Source organism: Lemur catta, unplaced genomic scaffold (assembly GCF_020740605.2).
Source record: "Lemur catta isolate mLemCat1 unplaced genomic scaffold, mLemCat1.pri scaffold_41_ctg1, whole genome shotgun sequence".
NCBI classification, from domain to species: domain Eukaryota; kingdom Metazoa; phylum Chordata; class Mammalia; order Primates; family Lemuridae; genus Lemur; species Lemur catta.
In genome coordinates, this window is record NW_025423849.1 from 803378 (window position 1) to 829715 (window position 26338).

The window sequence follows — 26338 nt, forward strand, 5'->3', positions numbered from 1 at the left end:
GATGATAACCCTAACCCTAACCCTAACACTATCCTAGGGCTGATGCTAACCCTAACCCTAACAGTATCCTAGGGCTGATGCTAACCCTAACCCTAACCCTAACACTATCCTAAGTCTGATGCTAACCCTAGCCCTCACACTACACTAGGCCTGATGATAACACTAACCCTAACCTTAACACTATCCTAGGGCTGATGGTAACCCTAACCCTAACACTAACACTATCCTAGGCCTGATGCTAACCCTATCCCTAACCCTAACACTCTCCTAGGGCTGAGGATAACCCTAACCCTAACCCAAACACTATCCTAGGGTTGATGCTAACCCTAACCCTAACACTATCCTAGGGCTGATGCTAACCCTAACCCTAACCCTAACACTATCCTAGGGCTGATGCTAACCCTAACACTAACACTATCCTAGGGCTGATGCTAACCCTAACCCTAACCCTAACATTATCCTAGGGCTGATGCTAACCCTAACCCTAACTCTAACACTATCTTAGGGCTGAGGCTAACCCTAACCCTAACACTATCCTACGGCTGATGCTAACCCTAACTCTAACCCTAACACTATACTAGGCCTGATGCTAACCCTAACCCTAACACTATCCTAGGCCTGATGCTAACCCTAACCCTAACCCTAACACTATCCTAGGGCTGATGCTAACCCTAACCCTAACACTATCCTAGGGCTGATGCTAACCCTAACCCTAACCCTAACACTATCCTAGGGCTGATGCTAACCCTAACCCTAACACTATCCTAGGCCTGATGATAACCCTAACCCTAACCCTAACACTATCCTAGGGCTGATGCTAACCCTAACCCTAACATTATCCTAGGGCTGATGCTAACCCTAACCCTAACCCTAACACTATCCTAGGGCTGATGCTAACCCTAACGCTAACCCTAACACTATCCTTGAACTGATGCTAACCCTAACCCTAACCCTAACACTATCCTAGGCCTGATGATAACCCTAACCCTAACCCTAACACTATCCTAGGGTTTATGTTAACCCTAACCCTAACACTATCCTAGGGCTGATGCTAACCCTAACCCTAACCCTAACACTATCCTAGGGCTGATGCTAACCCTAACCCTAACACTATCCTAGGCCTGATGATAACCCTAACCCTAACCCTAACACTATCCTTGGGCTGATGCTAACCCTAACCCTAACACTATCCTGGGCCTGATGCTAACCCTAACCCTAACCCTAACACTATCCTAGGGCTGATGCTAACCCTAACCCTAACACTATCCTTGGGCTGATGCTAACCCTAACCCTAACCCTAACACTATCCTAGGGCAGATGCTAAACCTAACGCTAACCCTAACACTATCCTTGAACTGATGCTAACCCTAACCCTAACCCTAACACTATCCTAGGCCTGATGATAACCCTAACCCTAACCCTAACACTATCCTAAGGTTGATGTTAACCCTAACCCTAACACTATCCTAGGGCTGATGCTAACCCTAACCCTAACCCTAACACTATCCTAGGGCAGATGCTAACCCTAACCATAACCCTAACACTATCCTAGGGCTGATGCTAACCCTAACACTAACACTATCCTAGGGCTGATGCTAACACTAACCCTAACCCTAACACTCTCCAAGGGCTGATGCTAACCCTAACCCTAACCCTAACACTATCCTAGGATTGATGCTAACCCTAACCCTAACCCTAACACTATCCTAGGGCGGATGCTAACCCTAACCCTAACCCTAACACTATCCTAGGGCTGATGCTAACCCTAACCGTAACCCTAACACTATCCTAGGGCTGATGCTAACCCTAACCCTAACACTATCCTAGGCCTAATGATAACCCTAACCCTAACCCTGACACTATCCTAGGGCTGATGCTAACCCTAACCCTAACACTATCCTAGGGCTGATGCTAACCCTAACCCTAACCCTAACACTATCCTAGGGGAGATGCTAACCCTAACGCTAACCCTAACACTATCCTTGAACTGATGCTAACCCTAACCCTAACCCTAACACTATCCTGGGCCTGATGATAACCCTAACCCTAACCCTAACACTATCCTAGGGTTTATGTTAACCCTAACCCTAACACTATCCTAGGGCTGATGCTAACCCTTACCCTAACCCTAACACTATCCTAGGGGGGATGCTAACCCTAACCCTAACACTATCCTAGGGCTGATGCTAACCCTAACACTAACACTATCCTAGGGCTGATGCTAACCCTAACCCTAACCCTAACATTATCCTAGGGCGGATGCTAACCCTAACCCTAACCCTAACACTATCCTAGGGCTCATGCTAACCCTAACACTAACACTATCCTAGGAATGATGCTAACCCTAACCCTAACCATAACACTATCCTAGGGCTGATGATAACCCTAACCCTAACCCTGACACTATCCTAGGGCTGATGCTAACCCTAACCCTAACCCTAACACTATCCTAGGTCTGAGGCTAACCCTAACCCTAACACTATCCTAGGCCTGATGATAACCCTAACCCTAACCCTAACACTATCCTAGGGCTGATGCTAACCCTAAACCTAACAGTATCCTAGGGCTGATGCTAACCCTAACCCTAACCCTAACACTATCCTAAGTCTGATGCTAACCCTAACCCTCACACTATACTAGGCCTGATGATAACCCTAAACCTTAACACTATCCTAGGGCTGATGCTAACCCTAACCCTAACCCTAACACTATCCTAGAGCTGATGCTAACCCTAACCCTAACACTATCCTAGGCCTGATGCTAACCCTAACCCTAACCCTAACAGTATCCTAGGGCTGATGCTAACCCTAACCCTAACACTATCCTAGGGCTGATGCTAACCCTAACACTAACACTATCCTAGGGCTGGTGCTAACCCTAACCATAACCCTAACACTCTCCAAGGGCTGATGCTAATCCTAAGCCTAACCCTAACACTATCCTAGGGCTGATGCTAACCCTATCCCTAACTCTAACACTATCTTAGGGCTGAGGCTAACCCTAACCCTAACACTATCCTACGGCTGATGCTAACCGTAACCCTAACCCTAACACTATGCTAGGGCTGATGCTAACCCTAACCCTAACACTATCCTTGGCCTGATGCTAACCCTAACCCTAACCCTAACACTATCCTAGGGCTGATGCTAACCCTAACCCTGACACTATCCTAGGGCTGATGCTAACCCTAACCATAACCCTAACACTATCCTAGGGCTGATGCTAACCCTAACCATAACACTATCCTAGGCCTGATGATAACCCTAACCCTAACCCTAACACTATCCTAGGGCTGATGCTAACAATACCCCTAACAGTATCCTAGGGCTGATGCTAACCCTAACCCTAACCCTAACACTATCCTGAGTCTGATGCTAACCCTAGCCCTCACACTATACTAGGCCTGATGATAACCCTAACCCTAACCTTAACACTATCCTAGGGCTGATGGTAACCCTAACCCTAACACTAACACTATCCTAGGGCTGATGCTAACCCTAACCCTAACACTATCCTAGGCCTGATGATAACCCTAACCCTAACCCTGACACTATCCTAGGGCTGATGCTAACCCTAACCCTAACACTATTTTAAGGCTGATGCTATCCCTAACCCTAACCCTAACACTATCCTAGGCCTGATGCTAACCCTATCCCTAACCCTAACACTCTCCTAGGGCTGAGGCTATCCCTAACCCTAACACTCTCCTAGGGCTGAGGCTAACCCTAACCCTAACACTATCGTAGGGCTGATGCTAACCCTAACCCTAACCCAAACACTATCCTAGGGTTGATGCTAACCCTAACCCTAACACTATCCTAGGGCTGATGCTAACCCTAACCCTAACCCTAACACTATCCTGGGGCTGATGCTAACCCTAACCCTAACACTATCCTGGGCCTGATGCTAACCCTAACCCTAACCCTAACACTATCCTAGGGCTGATGCTAACCCTAACCCTAACACTATCCTTGGGCTGATGCTAACCCTAACCCTAACCCTAACAATATCCTAGGGCAGATGCTAACCCTAACGCTAACCCTAACACTATCCTTGAAGTGATGCTAACCCTAACCCTAACCCTAACACTATCCTAGGCCTGATGATAACCCTAACCCTAACCCTAACACTATCCTAGGGTTTATGTTAACCCTAGCCCTAACACTATCCTAGGGCTGATGCTAACCCTAACCCTAAACCTAACACTATCCTAGGGCGGATGCTAACCCTAACCCTAACCCTAACACTATCCTAGGGCTGATGCTAACCCTAACACTAACACTATCCTAGGGCTGATGCTAACCCTAACCCTAACCCTAACATTATCCTAGGGCTGATGCTAACCCTAACCCTAACTCTAACACTATCTTAGGGCTGAGGCTAACCCTAACCCTAACACTATCCTACGGCTGATGCTAACCCTAACCCTAACCCTAACACTATCCTAGGCCTGATGCTAACCCTAACCCTAACACTATCCTAGGCCTGATGCTAACCCTAACCCTAACCCTAACACTATCCTAGGGCTGATGCTAACCCTAACCCTAACACTATCCTAGGGCTGATGCTAACCCTAACCCTAACCCTAACACTATTTAGGGCTGATGCTAACCCTAACCCTAACACTATCCTAGGGCTGATGCTAACCCTAACCCTAACCCTAACACTATCCTAGGGCTGATGCTAACCCTAACGCTAACCCTAACACTATCCTTGAACTGATGCTTACCCTAACCCTAACCCTAACACTATCCTAGGCCTGATGATAACCCTAACCCTAACCCTAACACTATCCTAGGGTTTATGTTAACCCTAACCCTAACACTATCCTAGGGCTGTTGCTAACCCTAACCCTAACCCTAACACTATCCTAGGGCTGATGCTAACCCTAACCCTAACACTATCCTAGGCCTGATGATAACCCTAACCCTAACCCTAACACTATCCTTGGGCTGATGCTAACCTTAACCCTAACACTATCCTGGGCCTGATGCTAACCCTAACCCTAACCCTAACACTATCCTAGGGCTGATGCTAACCCTAAACCTAACAGTATCCTAGGGCTGATGCTAACCCTAACCCTAACCCTAACACTATCCTAGGCCTGATGCTAACCCTATCCCTAACCCTAACACTCTCCTAGGGCTCAGGCTAACCCTAACCCTAACACTATCCTAGGGCTGATGCTAACCCTAACCCTAACCCAAACACTATCCTAGGGTTGATGCTAACCCTAACCCTAACACTATCCTAGGGCTGATGCTAACCCTAACCCTAACCCTAACACTATCCTAGAGCTGATGCTAACCCTAACCCTAACACTATCCTAGGCCTGATGCTAACCCTAACCCTAACCCTAACACTATCCTAGGGCTGATGCTAACCCTAACCCTAACACTATGCTAGGGCTGATGCTAACCCTAACACTAACACTCTCCTAGGGCTGAGGCTATCCCTAACCCTAACACTCTCCTAGGGCTGAGGCTAACCCTAACCCTAACACTATCCTAGGGCTGATGCTAACCCTAACCCTAACCCAAACACTATCCTAGGGTTGATGCTAACCCTAACCCTAACACTATCCTAGGGCTGATGCTAACCCTAACCCTAACACTCTCCAATGCTGATGCTAACCCTAACCCTAACCCTAACACTATCCTAGGGCTGATGCTAACCCTATCCCTAACTCTAACACTATCTTAGGGCTGAGGCTAACCCTAACCCTAACACTATCCTACGGCTGATGCTAACCGTAACCCTAACCCTAACACTGTGCTAGGGCTGATGCTAACCCTAACCCTAACACTATCCTTGGCCTGATGCTAACCCTAACCCTAACCCTAACACTATCCTAGGGCTGATGCTAACCCTAACCCTGACACTATCCTAGGGCTGATGCTAACCCTAACCATAACCCTAACACTATCCTAGGGCTGATGCTAACCCTAACCATAACACTATCCTAGGCCTGATGATAACCCTAACCCTAACCCTAACACTATCCTAGGGCTGATGCTAACCCTAACCCTAACAGTATCCTAGTGCTGATGCTAACCCTAACCCTAACCCTAACACTATCCTAACTCTGATGCTAACCCTAGCCCTCACACTCCACTAGGCCTGATGATAACCCTAACCCTAACCTTAACACTATCCTAGGTCTGATGGTAACCCTAACCCTAACACTAACACTATCCTAGGCCTGATGCTAACCCTATCCCTAACCCTAACACTCTCCTAGGGCTGAGGCTAACCCTAACCCTAACCCAAACACTATCCTAGGGTTGATGCTAACCCTAACCCTAACACTATCCTAGGGCTAATGCTAACCCTAACCCTAACCCTAACACTATCCTGTGGCTGATGCTAACCCTAACCTTAACACTATCCTGGGCCTGATGCTAACCCTAACCCTAACCCTAACACTATCCTAGGGCTGAGGCTAACCCTAACCCTAACACTATCCTAGGGCTGATGCTAACCCTAACCCTAACCCAAACACTATCCTAGGGTTGATGCTAACCCTAACCCTAACACTATCCTAGGGCTGATGCTAACCCTAACCCTAACCCTAACACTATCCTGTGGCTGATGCTAACCCTAACCCTAACACTATCCTGGGCCTGATGCTAACCCTAACCCTAACCCTAACACTATCCTAGGGCTGATGCTAACCCTAACCCTAACACTATCCTTGGGCTGATGCTAACCCTAACCCTAACCCTAACAATATCCTAGGGCAGATGCTAACCCTAACGCTAACCCTAACACTATCCTTGAAGTGATGCTAACCCTAACCCTAACCCTAACACTATCCTAGGCCTGATGATAACCCTAACCCTAACCCTAACACTATCCTAGGGTTTATGTTAACCCTAGCCCTAACACTATCCTAGGGCTGATGCTAACCCTAACGCTAAACCTAACACTATCCTAGGGCGGATGCTAACCCTAACCCTAACCCTAACACTATCCTAGGGCTGATGCTAACCCTAACACTAACACTATCCTAGGGCTGATGCTAACCCTAACCCTAACCCTAACATTATCCTAGGGCTGATGCTAACCCTAACCCTAACTCTAACACTATCTTAGGGCTGAGGCTAACCCTAACCCTAACACTATCCTACGGCTGATGCTAACCCTAACTCTAACCCTAACACTATACTAGGCCTGATGCTAACCCTAACCCTAACACTATCCTAGGCCTGATGCTAACCCTAACCCTAACCCTAACACTATCCTAGGGCTGATGCTAACCCTAACCCTAACACTATCCTAGGGCTGATGCTAACCCTAACCCTAACCCTAACACTATCCTAGGGCTGATGCTAACCCTAACCCTAACACTATCCTAGGCCTGATGATAACCCTAACCCTAACCCTAACACTATCCTTGGGCTGATGCTAACCCTAACCCTAACACTATCCTGGGCCTGATGCTAACCCTAACCCTAACCCTAACACTATCCTAGGGCTGATGCTAACCCTAACCCTAACACTATCCTTGGGCTGATGCTAACCCTAACCCTAACCCTAACACTATCCTAGGGCAGATGCTAAACCTAACGCTAACCCTAACACTATCCTTGAACTGATGCTAACCCTAGCCCTAACCCTAACACTATCCTAGGCCTGATGATAACCCTAACCCTAACCCTAACACTATCCTTGGGTTGATGTTAACCCTAACCCTAACACTATCCTAGGGCTGATGCTAACCCTAACCCTAACCCTAACACTATCCTAGGGCAGATGCTAACCCTAACCATAACCCTAACACTATCCTAGGGCTGATGCTAACCCTAACACTAACACTATCCTAGGGCTGATGCTAACACTAACCCTAACCCTAACACTCTCCAAGGGCTGATGCTAACCCTAACCCTAACCCTAACACTATCCTAGGATTGATGCTAACCCTAACCCTAACCCTAACACTATCCTAGGGCGGATGCTAACCCTAACCCTAACCCTAACACTATCCTAGGGCTGATGCTAACCCTAACCCTAACACTATCCTAGGGCTGATGCTAACCCTAACCCTAACCCTGACACTATCCTAGGGCTGATGCTAACCCTAAAACTAACCCTAACACTATCCTTGAACTGATGCTAACCCTAACCCTAACCCTAACACTATCCTGGGCCTGATGATAACCCTAACCCTAACCCTAACACTATCCTAGGGTTTATGTTAACCCTAACCCTAACACTATCCTAGGGCTGATGCTAACCCTAACCCTAAACCTAACACTATCCTAGGGCGGATGATAACCCTAACCCTAACCCTAACACTATCCTAGTGCTGATGCTAACCCTAACACTAACACTATCCTAGGGCTGATGCTAACCCTAACCCTAACCCTAACACTCTCCAAGGGCTGATGCTAACCCTAACCCTAACCCTAACACTATCCTAGGCCTGATGCTAACCCTAACCCTAACCCTAACACTATCCTAGGGCTGATGCTAACCCTAACCCTAACACTATCCTAGGGCTGATGCTAACCCTAACCCTAACCCTAACACTATCCTAGGGCTGATGCTAACCCTAACCCTAACACTATCCTAGGCTTGATGATAACCCTAACCCTAACCCTAACACTATCCTAGGGCTGATGCCAACCCTAACCCTAACCCTAACACTATCCTAAGTCTGATGCTAACCCTAGCCCTCACACTATCATAGGCCTGATGATAACCCTAACCCTAACATTAACACTATCCTAGGGCTGATGCTAACCCTAACCCTAACCCTATCACTATCCTAGAGCTGATGCTAACCCTAACCCTAACACTATCCTAGGGCTGATGCTAACCCTAACCCTAACCCTAACCCTAACACTATCCTAGGCCTGATGCTAACCCTATCCCTAACCGTAACACTCTCCTAGGGCTGAGGCTAACCCTAACCCTAACACTATCCTAGGGCTGATGCTAACGCTAACCCTAACCCAAACGCCATCCTAGGGTTGATGCTAACCCTAACCCTAACACTATCCTAGGGCTGATGCTAACCCTAACCCTAACCCTAACACTATCCTGGGGCTGATGCTACCCCTAACCCTAACCCTAACACTATCCTAGGGCTGATGCTAACCCTAACCCTAACACTATCCTTGGGCTGATGCTAACCCTAACCCTAACCCTAACACTATCCTAGGTCAGATGCTAACCCTAACGCTAACCCTAACACTATCCTTGAACTGATGTTAACCCTAACCCTAACCCTAACACTATCCTAGGCCTGATGATAACCCTAGCCCTAACCCTGACACTATCCTAGGGCTGATGCTAACCCTAACCCTAACACTATCCTAGGGCTGATGCTAACCCTAACCCTAACACTATCCTAGGCCTGATGATAACCCTAACCCTAACCCTAACACTATCCTAGGGCTGATGCTAACCCTAACTCTAACACTATCCTAGGGCTGATGCTAACCCTAACCCTAACCCTAACACTATCCTAGGGCTGATGCTAACCACAACGCTAACCCTGACACATCCTTGAACTGATGCTAACCCTAAGCCTAACCCTAACACTATCCTAGGCCTGATGATAACCCTAACCCTAACCCTAACACTATCCTAGGGTTTATGTTAACCCTAACCTTAACACTATCCTAGGGCTGATGCTAACCCTAACCCTAAACCTAACACTATCCTAGGGCGGATGCTAACCCTAACCCTAACCCTAACACTATCCTAGGGCTGCTGCTAACCCTAACACTAACACTATCCTAGGGCTGATGCTAACCCTAACCCTAACCCTAACACTCTCCAAGGGCTGATGCTAACCCTAACCCTAACCCTAACACTATCCTAGGGCTGAGGCTAACCCTAACCCTAAACCTAACACTATCCTAGGGCGGATGATAACCCTAACCCTAACCCTAACACTATCCTAGTGCTGATGCTAACCCTAACACTAACACTATCCTAGGGCTGATGCTAACCCTAACCCTAACCCTAACACTCTCCAAGGGCTGATGCTAACCCTAACCCTAACCCTAACACTATCCTAGGCCTGATGCTAACCCTAACCCTAACCCTAACACTATCCTAGGGCTGATGCTAACCCTAACCCTAACACTATCCTAGGGCTGATGCTAACCCTAACCCTAACCCTAACACTATCCTAGGGCTGATGCTAACCCTAACCCTAACACTATCCTAGGCTTGATGATAACCCTAACCCTAACCCTAACACTATCCTAGGCCTGATGCTAACCCTAACCCTAACACTATCCTAGAGCTGATGCTAACCCTAACCCTAACCCTAACACTATCCTAAGTCTGATGCTAACCCTAGCCCTCACACTATCATAGGCCTGATGATAACCCTAACCCTAACATTAACACTATCCTAGGGCTGATGCTAACCCTAACCCTAACCCTAACACTATCCTAGAGCTGATGCTAACGCTAACCCTAACACTATCCTAGGCCTGATGATAACCCTAACCCTAACCCTGACACTATCCTAGGGCTCATGCTAACCCTAACCCTAACACTATCCTAGGGCTGATGCTAACCCTAACCCTAACCCTAACCCTAACACTATCCTAGGCCTGATGCTAACCCTATCCCTAACCGTAACACTCTCCTAGGGCTGAGGCTAACCCTAACCCTAACACTATCCTAGGGCTGATGCTAACGCTAACCCTAACCCAAACGCCATCCTAGGGTTGATGCTAACCCTAACCCTAACACTATCCTAGGGCTGATGCTAACCCTAACCCTAACCCTAACACTATCCTTGGGCTGATGCTAACCCTAACCCTAACACTATCCTAGGTCAGATGCTAACCCTAACGCTAACCCTAACACTATCCTTGAACTGATGTTAACCCTAACCCTAACCCTAACACTATCCTAGGCCTGATGATAACCCTAGCCCTAACCCTGACACTATCCTAGGGCTGATGCTAACCCTAACCCTAACACTATCCTAGGGCTGATGCTAACCCTAACCCTAACACTATCCTAGGCCTGATGATAACCCTAACCCTAACCCTAACACTATCCTAGGGCTGATGCTAACCCTAACTCTAACACTATCCTAGGGCTGATGCTAACCCTAACCCTAACCCTAACACTATCCTAGGGCTGATGCTAACCACAACGCTAACCCTGACACTATCCTTGAACTGATGCTAACCCTAAGCCTAACCCTAACACTATCCTAGGCCTGATGATAACCCTAACCCTAACCCTAACACTATCCTAGGGTTTATGTTAACCCTAACCCTAACACTATCCTAGGGCTGATGCTAACCCTAACCCTAACCCTAACACTATCCTAGGGCTTATGCTAACCCTAACCCTAACACTATCCTAGGCCTGATGATAACCCTAACCCGAACCCTAACTCTATCCTTGGGCTGATGCTAACCCTAACACTAAGGCTATCCTGGGCCTGATGCTAACACTAACCCTAACCCTAACACTATCCTAGGGCTGATGCTAACCCTAACCCTAACACTATCCTTGGGCTCATGCTAACCCTAACCCTAAGCCTAACACTATCCTAGGGCAGATGCTAACCCTAACGCTAACCCTAACACTATCCTTGAATTGATGCTAACCCTAACCCTAACCCTAACACCATCCTAGGCCTGATGATATCCCTAACCCTAACCCTAACACTATCCTAGGGTTTATGTTAACCCTAACCCTAACACTATCCTAGGGCTGATGCTAACCCTAACCCTAACCCTAACACTATCCTAGGGCGGATGCTAACCCTAACCCTATCCCTAACACTATCCTAGGGCTAATGCTAACCCTAACACTAACACTATCCTAGGGCTGATGCTAACCCTAACCCTAACCCTTAACATTATCCTAGGGCTGATGCTAACCCTAACCCTAACTCTAACACTATCTTAGTGCTGAGGCTAACCCTAACCCTAACACTATCCTACGGCTGATGCTAACCCTAACCCTAACCCTAACACTATCCTAGGGGTGATGCTAACCCTAACCCTAACACTATCCTAGTCCTGATGCTAACCCTAACCCTAACCCTAACACTATCCTAGGGCTGATGTTAACCGAACCCTAACACTATCCTAGGGCTGATGCTAACCCTAACCCTAACACTAACACTATCCTAGGGCTGATGCTAACCCTAACCCTAACACTATCCTAGGCCTGATGATAACCCTAACCCTAACCCTGACACTATCCTAGGGCTGATTCTAACCCTAACCCTAACACTATCCTAGGGCTGATGCTAACCCTAACCCTAACAATAACACTATCCTAGTGCTGATGCTAAGCCTAACGCTAACCCTAACACTATCCTTGAACTGATGCTAACCCTAACCCTAACCATAACACTATCCTAGGCCTGATGATAACCCTAACCCTAACCCTAACACTATCCTAGGGTTTATGTTAACCCTAACCTTAACACTATCCTAGGGCTGATGCTAACCCTAACCCTAAACCTAACACTATCCTAGGGCGGATGCTAACCCTAACCCTAACCCTAACACTATCCTAGGGCTGCTGCTAACCCTAACACTAACACTATCCTAGGGCTGATGCTAACCCTAACCCTAACCCTAACACTCTCCAAGGGCTGATGCTAACCCTAACCCTAACCCTAACACTATCCTAGGGCTGAGGCTAACCCTAACCCTAAACCTAACACTATCCTAGGGCGGATGATAACCCTAACCCTAACCCTAACACTATCCTAGTGCTGATGCTAACCCTAACACTAACACTATCCTAGGGCTGATGCTAACCCTGACCCTAACCCTAACACTCTCCAAGGGCTGATGCTAACCCTAACCCTAACCCTAACACTATCCTAGGCCTGATGCTAACCCTAACCCTAACCCTAACACTATCCTAGGGCTGATGCTAACCCTAACCCTAACACTATCCTAGGGCTGATGCTAACCCTAACCCTAACCCTAACACTATCCTAGGGCTGATGCTAACCCTAACCCTAACACTATCCTAGGCTTGATGATAACCCTAACCCTAACCCTAACACTATCCTAGGCCTGATGCTAACCCTAACCCTAACACTATCCTAGAGCTGATGCTAACCCTAACCCTAACCCTAACACTATCCTAAGTCTGATGCTAACCCTAGCCCTCACACTATCATAGGCCTGATGATAACCCTAACCCTAACATTAACACTATCCTAGGGCTGATGCTAACCCTAACCCTAACCCTAACACTATCCTAGGCCTGATGATAACCCTAGCCCTAACCCTGACACTATCCTAGGGCTGATGCTAACCCTAACCCTAACACTATCCTAGGGCTGATGCTAACCCTAACCCTAACACTATCCTAGGCCTGATGATAACCCTAACCCTAACCCTAACACTATCCTAGGGCTGATGCTAACCCTAACTCTAACACTATCCTAGGGCTGATGCTAACCCTAACCCTAACCCTAACACTATCCTAGGGCTGATGCTAACCACAACGCTAACCCTGACACTATCCTTGAACTGATGCTAACCCTAAGCCTAACCCTAACACTATCCTAGGCCTGATGATAACCCTAACCCTAACCCTAACTCTATCCTAGGGTTTATGTTAACCCTAACCCTAACACTATCCTAGGGCTGATGCTAACCCTAACCCTAACCCTAACACTATCCTAGGGCTTATGCTAACCCTAACCCTAACACTATCCTAGGCCTGATGATAACCCTAACCCGAACCCTAACTCTATCCTTGGGCTGATGCTAACCCTAACACTAAGGCTATCCTGGGCCTGATGCTAACACTAACCCTAACCCTAACACTATCCTAGGGCTGATGCTAACCCTAACCCTAACACTATCCTTGGGCTCATGCTAACCCTAACCCTAAGCCTAACACTATCCTAGGGCAGATGCTAACCCTAACGCTAACCCTAACACTATCCTTGAACTGATGCTAACCCTAACCCTAACCCTAACACCATCCTAGGCCTGATGATATCCCTAACCCTAACCCTAACACTATCCTAGGGTTTATGTTAACCCTAACCCTAACACTATCCTAGGGCTGATGCTAACCCTAACCCTAACCCTAACACTATCCTAGGGCGGATGCTAACCCTAACCCTATCCCTAACACTATCCTAGGGCTAATGCTAACCCTAACACTAACACTATCCTAGGGCTGATGCTAACCCTAACCCTAACCCTTAACATTATCCTAGGGCTGATGCTAACCCTAACCCTAACTCTAACACTGTCTTAGTGCTGAGGCTAACCCTAACCCTAACACTATCCTACGGCTGATGCTAACCCTAACCCTAACCCTAACACTATCCTAGGGGTGATGCTAACCCTAACCCTAACACTATCCTAGGCCTGATGCTAACCCTAACCCTAACCCTAACACTATCCTAGGGCTGATGTTAACCGAACCCTAACACTATCCTAGGGCTGATGCTAACCCTAACCCTAACACTAACACTATCCTAGGGCTGATGCTAACCCTAACCCTAACACTATCCTAGGCCTGATGATAACCCTAACCCTAACCCTGACACTATCCTAGGGCTGATTCTAACCCTAACCCTAACACTATCCTAGGGCTGATGCTAACCCTAACCCTAACAATAACACTATCCTAGTGCTGATGCTAAGCCTAACGCTAACCCTAACACTATCCTTGAACTGATGCTAACCCTAACCCTAACCATAACACTATCCTAGGCCTGATGATAACCCTAACCCTAACCCTAACACTATCCTAGGGTTTATGTTAACCCTAACCTTAACACTATCCTAGGGCTGATGCTAACCCTAACCCTAAACCTAACACTATCCTAGGGCGGATGCTAACCCTAACCCTAACCCTAACACTATCCTAGGGCTGCTGCTAACCCTAACACTAACACTATCCTAGGGCTGATGCTAACCCTAACCCTAACCCTAACACTCTCCAAGGGCTGATGCTAACCCTAACCCTAACCCTAACACTATCCTAGGGCTGAGGCTAACCCTAACCCTAAACCTAACACTATCCTAGGGCGGATGATAACCCTAACCCTAACCCTAACACTATCCTAGTGCTGATGCTAACCCTAACACTAACACTATCCTAGGGCTGATGCTAACCCTAACCCTAACCCTAACACTCTCCAAGGGCTGATGCTAACCCTAACCCTAACCCTAACACTATCCTAGGCCTGATGCTAACCCTAACCCTAACCCTAACACTATCCTAGGGCTGATGCTAACCCTAACCCTAACACTATCCTAGGGCTGATGCTAACCCTAACCCTAACCCTAACACTATCCTAGGGCTGATGCTAACCCTAACCCTAACACTATCCTAGGCTTGATGATAACCCTAACCCTAACCCTAACACTATCCTAGGCCTGATGCTAACCCTAACCCTAACACTATCCTAGAGCTGATGCTAACCCTAACCCTAACCCTAACACTATCCTAAGTCTGATGCTAACCCTAGCCCTCACACTATCATAGGCCTGATGATAACCCTAACCCTAACATTAACACTATCCTAGGGCTGATGCTAACCCTAACCCTAACCCTAACACTATCCTAGAGCTGATGCTAACGCTAACCCTAACACTATCCTAGGCCTGATGATAACCCTAACCCTAACCCTGACACTATCCTAGGGCTCATGCTAACCCTAACCCTAACACTATCCTAGGGCTGATGCTAACCCTAACCCTAACCCTAACCCTAACACTATCCTAGGCCTGATGCTAACCCTATCCCTAACCGTAACACTCTCCTAGGGCTGAGGCTAACCCTAACCCTAACACTATCCTAGGGCTGATGCTAACGCTAACCCTAACCCAAACGCCATCCTAGGGTTGATGCTAACCCTAACCCTAACACTATCCTAGGGCTGATGCTAACCCTAACCCTAACCCTAACACTATCCTTGGGCTGATGCTAACCCTAACCCTAACACTATCCTGGGGCTGATGCTAACCCTAACCCTAACCCTAACACTATCCTAGGGCTGATGCTAACCCTAACCCTAACACTATCCTTGGGCTGATGCTAACCCTAACCCTAACCCTAACACTATCCTAGGTCAGATGCTAACCCTAACGCTAACCCTAACACTATCCTTGAACTGATGTTAACCCTAACCCTAACCCTAACACTATCCTAGGCCTGATGATAACCCTAACCCTAACCCTAACACTATCCTAGGGTTTATGTTAACCCTAACCCTAACACTATCCTAGGGCTGATGCTAACCCTAACCCTAACCCTAACACTATCCTAGGGCGGATGCTAACCCTAACCCTAACCCTTACACTATCCTAGGGCTGATGCTAACCCTAACACTAACACTATCCTAGGGCTGATGCTAACCCTAACCCTAACCCTAACGTTATCCTAGGGCGGATGCTAACCCTAACCCTAACCCTAACACTATCCTAGGGCTCATGCTAACCCTAACACTAACACTATCCTAGGCCTGATGCTAACCCTAACCCTAACACTAACACTATCCTAGGGCTGATCCTAACCCTAACCCTAACATTATCCTAGGGCTGATTCTAACCCTAACACTAACACTATCCTAGGGCTGATGCTAACCCTAACACTAACACTATCCTAGGGCTGATGCTAACCCTAACCCTAACCCTAACACTCTCCAAGGGCTGATGCTAACCCTAACCCTAACCCTAACACTATCCTAGGGCTGAGGCTAACCCTAACCCTAAACCTAACACTATCCTAGGGCGGATGATAACCCTAACCCTAACCCTAACACTATCCTAGTGCTGATGCTAACCCTAACACTAACACTATCCTAGGGCTGATGCTAACCCTAACCCTAACCCTAACACTCTCCAAGGGCTGATGCTAACCCTAACCCTAACCCTAACACTATCCTAGGCCTGATGCTAACCCTAACCCTAACCCTAACACTATCCTAGGGCTGATGCTAACCCTAACCCTAACACTATCCTAGGGCTGATGCTAACCCTAACCCTAACCCTAACACTATCCTAGGGCTGATGCTAACCCTAACCCTAACACTATCCTAGGCTTGATGATAACCCTAACCCTAACCCTAACACTATCCTAGGCCTGATGCTAACCCTAACCCTAACACTATCCTAGAGCTGATGCTAACCCTAACCCTAACCCTAACACTATCCTAAGTCTGATGCTAACCCTAGCCCTCACACTATCATAGGCCTGATGATAACCCTAACCCTAACATTAACACTATCCTAGGGCTGATGCTAACCCTAACCCTAACCCTAACACTATCCTAGAGCTGATGCTAACGCTAACCCTAACACTATCCTAGGCCTGATGATAACCCTAACCCTAACCCTGACACTATCCTAGGGCTCATGCTAACCCTAACCCTAACACTATCCTAGGGCTCATGCTAACCCTAACCCTAACCCTAACCCTAACACTATCCTAGGCCTGATGCTAACCCTATCCCTAACCGTAACACTCTCCTAGGGCTGAGGCTAACCCTAACCCTAACACTATCCTAGGGCTGATGCTAACGCTAACCCTAACCCAAACGCCATCCTAGGGTTGATGCTAACCCTAACCCTAACACTATCCTAGGGCTGATGCTAACCCTAACCCTAACCCTAACACTATCCTTGGGCTGATGCTAACCCTAACCCTAACACTATCCTGGGGCTGATGCTAACCCTAACCCTAACCCTAACACTATCCTAGGTCAGATGCTAACCCTAACGCTAACCCTAACACTATCCTTGAACTGATGTTAACCCTAACCCTAACCCTAACACTATCCTAGGCCTGATGATAACCCTAGCCCTAACCCTGACACTATCCTAGGGCTGATGCTAACCCTAACCCTAACACTATCCTAGGGCTGATGCTAACCCTAACCCTAACACTATCCTAGGCCTGATGATAACCCTAACCCTAACCCTAACACTATCCTAGGGCTGATGCTAACCCTAACTCTAACACTATCCTAGGGCTGATGCTAACCCTAACCCTAACCCTAACACTATCCTAGGGCTGATGCTAACCACAACGCTAACCCTGACACTATCCTTGAACTGATGCTAACCCTAAGCCTAACCCTAACACTATCCTAGGCCTGATGATAACCCTAACCCTAACCCTAACACTATCCTAGGGTTTATGTTAACCCTAACCCTAACACTATCCTAGGGCTGATGCTAACCCTAACCCTAACCCTAACACTATCCTAGGGCTTATGCTAACCCTAACCCTAACACTATCCTAGGCCTGATGATAACCCTAACCCGAACCCTAACTCTATCCTTGGGCTGATGCTAACCCTAACACTAAGGCTATCCTGGGCCTGATGCTAACACTAACCCTAACCCTAACACTATCCTAGGGCTGATGCTAACCCTAACCCTAACACTATCCTTGGGCTCATGCTAACCCTAACCCTAAGCCTAACACTATCCTAGGGCAGATGCTAACCCTAACGCTAACCCTAACACTATCCTTGAACTGATGCTAACCCTAACCCTAACCCTAACACCATCCTAGGCCTGATGATATCCCTAACCCTAACCCTAACACTATCCTAGGGTTTATGTTAACCCTAACCCTAACACTATCCTAGGGCTGATGCTAACCCTAACCCTAACCCTAACACTATCCTAGGGCGGATGCTAACCCTAACCCTATCCCTAACACTATCCTAGGGCTAATGCTAACCCTAACACTAACACTATCCTAGGGCTGATGCTAACCCTAACCCTAACCCTTAACATTATCCTAGGGCTGATGCTAACCCTAACCCTAACTCTAACACTGTCTTAGTGCTGAGGCTAACCCTAACCCTAACACTATCCTACGGCTGATGCTAACCCTAACCCTAACCCTAACACTATCCTAGGGGTGATGCTAACCCTAACCCTAACACTATCCTAGGCCTGATGCTAACCCTAACCCTAACCCTAACACTATCCTAGGGCTGATGTTAACCGAACCCTAACACTATCCTAGGGCTGATGCTAACCCTAACCCTAACACTAACACTATCCTAGGGCTGATGCTAACCCTAACCCTAACACTATCCTAGGCCTGATGATAACCCTAACCCTAACCCTGACACTATCCTAGGGCTGATTCTAACCCTAACCCTAACACTATCCTAGGGCTGATGCTAACCCTAACCCTAACAATAACACTATCCTAGTGCTGATGCTAAGCCTAACGCTAACCCTAACACTATCCTTGAACTGATGCTAACCCTAACCCTAACCATAACACTATCCTAGGCCTGATGATAACCCTAACCCTAACCCTAACACTATCCTAGGGTTTATGTTAACCCTAACCTTAACACTATCCTAGGGCTGATGCTAACCCTAACCCTAAACCTAACACTATCCTAGGGCGGATGCTAACCCTAACCCTAACCCTAACACTATCCTAGGGCTGCTGCTAACCCTAACACTAACACTATCCTAGGGCTGATGCTAACCCTAACCCTAACCCTAACACTCTCCAAGGGCTGATGCTAACCCTAACCCTAACCCTAACACTATCCTAGGGCTGAGGCTAACCCTAACCGTAAACCTAACACTATCCTAGGGCGGATGATAACCCTAACCCTAACCCTAACACTATCCTAGTGCTGATGCTAACCCTAACACTAACACTATCCTAGGGCTGATGCTAACCCTAACCCTAACCCTAACACTCTCCAAGGGCTGATGCTAACCCTAACCCTAACCCTAACACTATCCTAGGCCTGATGCTAACCCTAACCCTAACCCTAACACTATCCTAGGGCTGATGCTAACCCTAACCCTAACACTATCCTAGGGCTGATGCTAACCCTAACCCTAACCCTAACACTATCCTAGGGCTGATGCTAACCCTAACCCTAACACTATCCTAGGCTTGATGATAACCCTAACCCTAACCCTAACACTATCCTAGGCCTGATGCTAACCCTAACCCTAACACTATCCTAGAGCTGATGCTAACCCTAACCCTAACCCTAACACTATCCTAAGTCTGATGCTAACCCTAGCCCTCACACTATCATAGGCCTGATGATAACCCTAACCCTAACATTAACACTATCCTAGGGCTGATGCTAACCCTAACCCTAACCCTAACACTATCCTAGAGCTGATGCTAACGCTAACCCTAACACTATCCTAGGCCTGATGATAACCCTAACCCTAACCCTGACACTATCCTAGGGCTCATGCTAACCCTAACCCTAACACTATCCTAGGGCTGATGCTAACCCTAACCCTAACCCTAACCCTAACACTATCCTAGGCCTGATGCTAACCCTATCCCTAACCGTAACACTCTCCTAGGGCTGAGGCTAACCCTAACCCTAACACTATCCTAGGGCTGATGCTAACGCTAACCCTAACCCAAACGCCATCCTAGGGTTGATGCTAACCCTAACCCTAACACTATCCTAGGGCTGATGCTAACCCTAACCCTAACCCTAACACTATCCTTGGGCTGATGCTAACCCTAACCCTAACACTATCCTGGGGCTGATGCTAACCCTAACCCTAACCCTAACACTATCCTAGGGCTGATGCTAACCCTAACCCTAACACTATCCTTGGGCTGATGCTAACCCTAACCCTAACCCTAACACTATCCTAGGTCAGATGCTAACCCTAACGCTAACCCTAACACTATCCTTGAACTGATGTTAACCCTAACCCTAACCCTAACACTATCCTAGGCCTGATGATAACCCTAACCCTAACCCTAACACTATCCTAGGGTTTATGTTAACCCTAACCCTAACACTATCCTAGGGCTGATGCTAACCCTAACCCTAACCCTAACACTATCCTAGGGCGGATGCTAACCCTAACCCTAACCCTTACACTATCCTAGGGCTGATGCTAACCCTAACACTAACACTATCCTAGGGCTGATGCTAACCCTAACCCTAACCCTAACGTTATCCTAGGGCGGATGCTAACCCTAACCCTAACCCTAACACTATCCTAGGGCTCATGCTAACCCTAACACTAACACTATCCTAGGCCTGATGCTAACCCTAACCCTAACACTAACACTATCCTAGGGCTGATCCTAACCCTAACCCTAACATTATCCTAGGGCTGATTCTAACCCTAACACTAACACTATCCTAGGGCTGATGCTAACCCTAACACTAACACTATCCTAGGGCTGATGCTAACCCTAACCCTAACCCTAACACTCTCCAAGGGCTGATGCTAACCCTAACCCTAACCCTAACACTATCCTAGGGCTGAGGCTAACCCTAACCCTAAACCTAACACTATCCTAGGGCGGATGATAACCCTAACCCTAACCCTAACACTATCCTAGTGCTGATGCTAACCCTAACACTAACACTATCCTAGGGCTGATGCTAACCCTAACCCTAACCCTAACACTCTCCAAGGGCTGATGCTAACCCTAACCCTAACCCTAACACTATCCTAGGCCTGATGCTAACCCTAACCCTAACCCTAACACTATCCTAGGGCTGATGCTAACCCTAACCCTAACACTATCCTAGGGCTGATGCTAACCCTAACCCTAACCCTAACACTATCCTAGGGCTGATGCTAACCCTAACCCTAACACTATCCTAGGCTTGATGATAACCCTAACCCTAACCCTAACACTATCCTAGGCCTGATGCTAACCCTAACCCTAACACTATCCTAGAGCTGATGCTAACCCTAACCCTAACCCTAACACTATCCTAAGTCTGATGCTAACCCTAGCCCTCACACTATCATAGGCCTGATGATAACCCTAACCCTAACATTAACACTATCCTAGGGCTGATGCTAACCCTAACCCTAACCCTAACACTATCCTAGAGCTGATGCTAACGCTAACCCTAACACTATCCTAGGCCTGATGATAACCCTAACCCTAACCCTGACACTATCCTAGGGCTCATGCTAACCCTAACCCTAACACTATCCTAGGGCTCATGCTAACCCTAACCCTAACCCTAACCCTAACACTATCCTAGGCCTGATGCTAACCCTATCCCTAACCGTAACACTCTCCTAGGGCTGAGGCTAACCCTAACCCTAACACTATCCTAGGGCTGATGCTAACGCTAACCCTAACCCAAACGCCATCCTAGGGTTGATGCTAACCCTAACCCTAACACTATCCTAGGGCTGATGCTAACCCTAACCCTAACCCTAACACTATCCTTGGGCTGATGCTAACCCTAACCCTAACACTATCCTGGGGCTGATGCTAACCCTAACCCTAACCCTAACACTATCCTAGGTCAGATGCTAACCCTAACGCTAACCCTAACACTATCCTTGAACTGATGTTAACCCTAACCCTAACCCTAACACTATCCTAGGCCTGATGATAACCCTAGCCCTAACCCTGACACTATCCTAGGGCTGATGCTAACCCTAACCCTAACACTATCCTAGGGCTGATGCTAACCCTAACCCTAACACTATCCTAGGCCTGATGATAACCCTAACCCTAACCCTAACACTATCCTAGGGCTGATGCTAACCCTAACTCTAACACTATCCTAGGGCTGATGCTAACCCTAACCCTAACCCTAACACTATCCTAGGGCTGATGCTAACCACAACGCTAACCCTGACACTATCCTTGAACTGATGCTAACCCTAAGCCTAACCCTAACACTATCCTAGGCCTGATGATAACCCTAACCCTAACCCTAACACTATCCTAGGGTTTATGTTAACCCTAACCCTAACACTATCCTAGGGCTGATGCTAACCCTAACCCTAACCCTAACACTATCCTAGGGCTTATGCTAACCCTAACCCTAACACTATCCTAGGCCTGATGATAACCCTAACCCGAACCCTAACTCTATCCTTGGGCTGATGCTAACCCTAACACTAAGGCTATCCTGGGCCTGATGCTAACACTAACCCTAACCCTAACACTATCCTAGGGCTGATGCTAACCCTAACCCTAACACTATCCTTGGGCTCATGCTAACCCTAACCCTAAGCCTAACACTATCCTAGGGCAGATGCTAACCCTAACGCTAACCCTAACACTATCCTTGAACTGATGCTAACCCTAACCCTAACCCTAACACCATCCTAGGCCTGATGATATCCCTAACCCTAACCCTAACACTATCCTAGGGTTTATGTTAACCCTAACCCTAACACTATCCTAGGGCTGATGCTAACCCTAACCCTAACCCTAACACTATCCTAGGGCGGATGCTAACCCTAACCCTATCCCTAACACTATCCTAGGGTTAATGCTAACCCTAACACTAACACTATCCTAGGGCTGATGCTAACCCTAACCCTAACCCTTAACATTATCCTAGGGCTGATGCTAACCCTAACCCTAACTCTAACACTATCTTAGTGCTGAGGCTAACCCTAACCCTAACACTATCCTACGGCTGATGCTAACCCTAACCCTAACCCTAACACTATCCTAGGGGTGATGCTAACCCTAACCCTAACACTATCCTAGGCCTGATGCTAACCCTAACCCTAACACTATCCTAGGGCTGATGTTAACCGAACCCTAACACTATCCTAGGGCTGATGCTAACCCTAACCCTAACACTAACACTATCCTAGGGCTGATGCTAACCCTAACCCTAACACTATCCTAGGCCTGATGATAACCCTAACCCTAACCCTGACACTATCCTAGGGCTGATTCTAACCCTAACCCTAACACTATCCTAGGGCTGATGCTAACCCTAACCCTAACAATAACACTATCCTAGTGCTGATGCTAAGCCTAACGCTAACCCTAACACTATCCTTGAACTGATGCTAACCCTAACCCTAACCATAACACTATCCTAGGCCTGATGATAACCCTAACCCTAACCCTAACACTATCCTAGGGTTTATGTTAACCCTAACCTTAACACTATCCTAGGGCTGATGCTAACCCTAACCCTAAACCTAACACTATCCTAGGGCGGATGCTAACCCTAACCCTAACCCTAACACTATCCTAGGGCTGCTGCTAACCCTAACACTAACACTATCCTAGGGCTGATGCTAACCCTAACCCTAACCCTAACACTCTCCAAGGGCTGATGCTAACCCTAACCCTAACCCTAACACTATCCTAGGGCTGAGGCTAACCCTAACCCTAAACCTAACACTATCCTAGGGCGGATGATAACCCTAACCCTAACCCTAACACTATCCTAGTGCTGATGCTAACCCTAACACTAACACTATCCTAGGGCTGATGCTAACCCTAACCCTAACCCTAACACTCTCCAAGGGCTGATGCTAACCCTAACCCTAACCCTAACACTATCCTAGAGCTGATGCTAACCCTAACCCTAACCCTAACACTATCCTAAGTCTGATGCTAACCCTAGCCCTCACACTATCATAGGCCTGATGATAACCCTAACCCTAACATTAACACTATCCTAGGGCTGATGCTAACCCTAACCCTAACCCTAACACTATCCTAGGCCTGATGATAACGCTAGCCCTAACCCTGACACTATCCTAGGGCTGATGCTAACCCTAACCCTAACACTATCCTAGGGCTGATGCTAACCCTAACCCTAACACTATCCTAGGCCTGATGATAACCCTAACCCTAACCCTAACACTATCCTAGGGCTGATGCTAACCCTAACTCTAACACTATCCTAGGGCTGATGCTAACCCTAACCCTAACCCTAACACTATCCTAGGGCTGATGCTAACCACAACGCTAACCCTGACACTATCCTTGAACTGATGCTAACCCTAAGCCTAACCCTAACACTATCCTAGGCCTGATGATAACCCTAACCCTAACCCTAACACTATCCTAGGGTTTATGTTAACCCTAACCCTAACACTATCCTAGGGCTGATGCTAACCCTAACCCTAACCCTAACACTATCCTAGGGCTTATGCTAACCCTAACCCTAACACTATCCTAGGCCTGATGATAACCCTAACCCGAACCCTAACTCTATCCTTGGGCTGATGCTAACCCTAACACTAAGGCTATCCTGGGCCTGATGCTAACACTAACCCTAACCCTAACACTATCCTAGGGCTGATGCTAACCCTAACCCTAACACTATTCTTGGGCTCATGCTAACCCTAACCCTAAGCCTAACACTATCCTAGGGCAGATGCTAACCCTAACGCTAACCCTAACACTATCCTTGAACTGATGCTAACCCTAACCCTAACCCTAACACCATCCTAGGCCTGATGATATCCCTAACCCTAACCCTAACACTATCCTAGGGTTTATGTTAACCCTAACCCTAACACTATCCTAGGGCTGATGCTAACCCTAACCCTAACCCTAACACTATCCTAGGGCGGATGCTAACCCTAACCCTATCCCTAACACTATCCTAGGGCTAATGCTAACCCTAACACTAACACTATCCTAGGGCTGATGCTAACCCTAACCCTAACCCTTAACATTATCCTAGGGCTGATGCTAACCCACACCCTAACTCTAACACTATCTTAGTGCTGAGGCTAACCCTAACCCTAACACTATCCTACGGCTGATGCTAACCCTAACCCTAACCCTAACACTATCCTAGGGGTGATGCTAACCCTAACCCTAACACTATCCTAGGCCTGATGCTAACCCTAACCCTAACCCTAACACTATCCTAGGGCTGATGTTAACCGAACCCTAACACTATCCTAGGGCTGATGCTAACCCTAACCCTAACACTAACACTATCCTAGGGCTGATGCTAACCCTAACCCTAACACTATCCTAGGCCTGATGATAACCCTAACCCTAACCCTGACACTATCCTAGGGCTGATTCTAACCCTAACCCTAACACTATCCTAGGGCTGATGCTAACCCTAACCCTAACAATAACACTATCCTAGTGCTGATGCTAAGCCTAACGCTAACCCTAACACTATCCTTGAACTGATGCTAACCCTAACCCTAACCATAACACTATCCTAGGCCTGATGATAACCCTAACCCTAACCCTAACACTATCCTAGGGTTTATGTTAACCCTAACCTTAACACTATCCTAGGGCTGATGCTAACCCTAACCCTAAACCTAACACTATCCTAGGGCGGATGCTAACCCTAACCCTAACCCTAACACTATCCTAGGGCTGCTCCTAACCCTAACACTAACACTATCCTAGGGCTGATGCTAACCCTAACCCTAACCCTAACACTCTCCAAGGGCTGATGCTAACCCTAACCCTAACCCTAACACTATCCTAGGGCTGAGGCTAACCCTAACCCTAAACCTAACACTATCCTAGGGCGGATGATAACCCTAACCCTAACCCTAACACTATCCTAGTGCTGATGCTAACCCTAACACTAACACTATCCTAGGGCTGATGCTAACCCTAACCCTAACCCTAACACTCTCCAAGGGCTGATGCT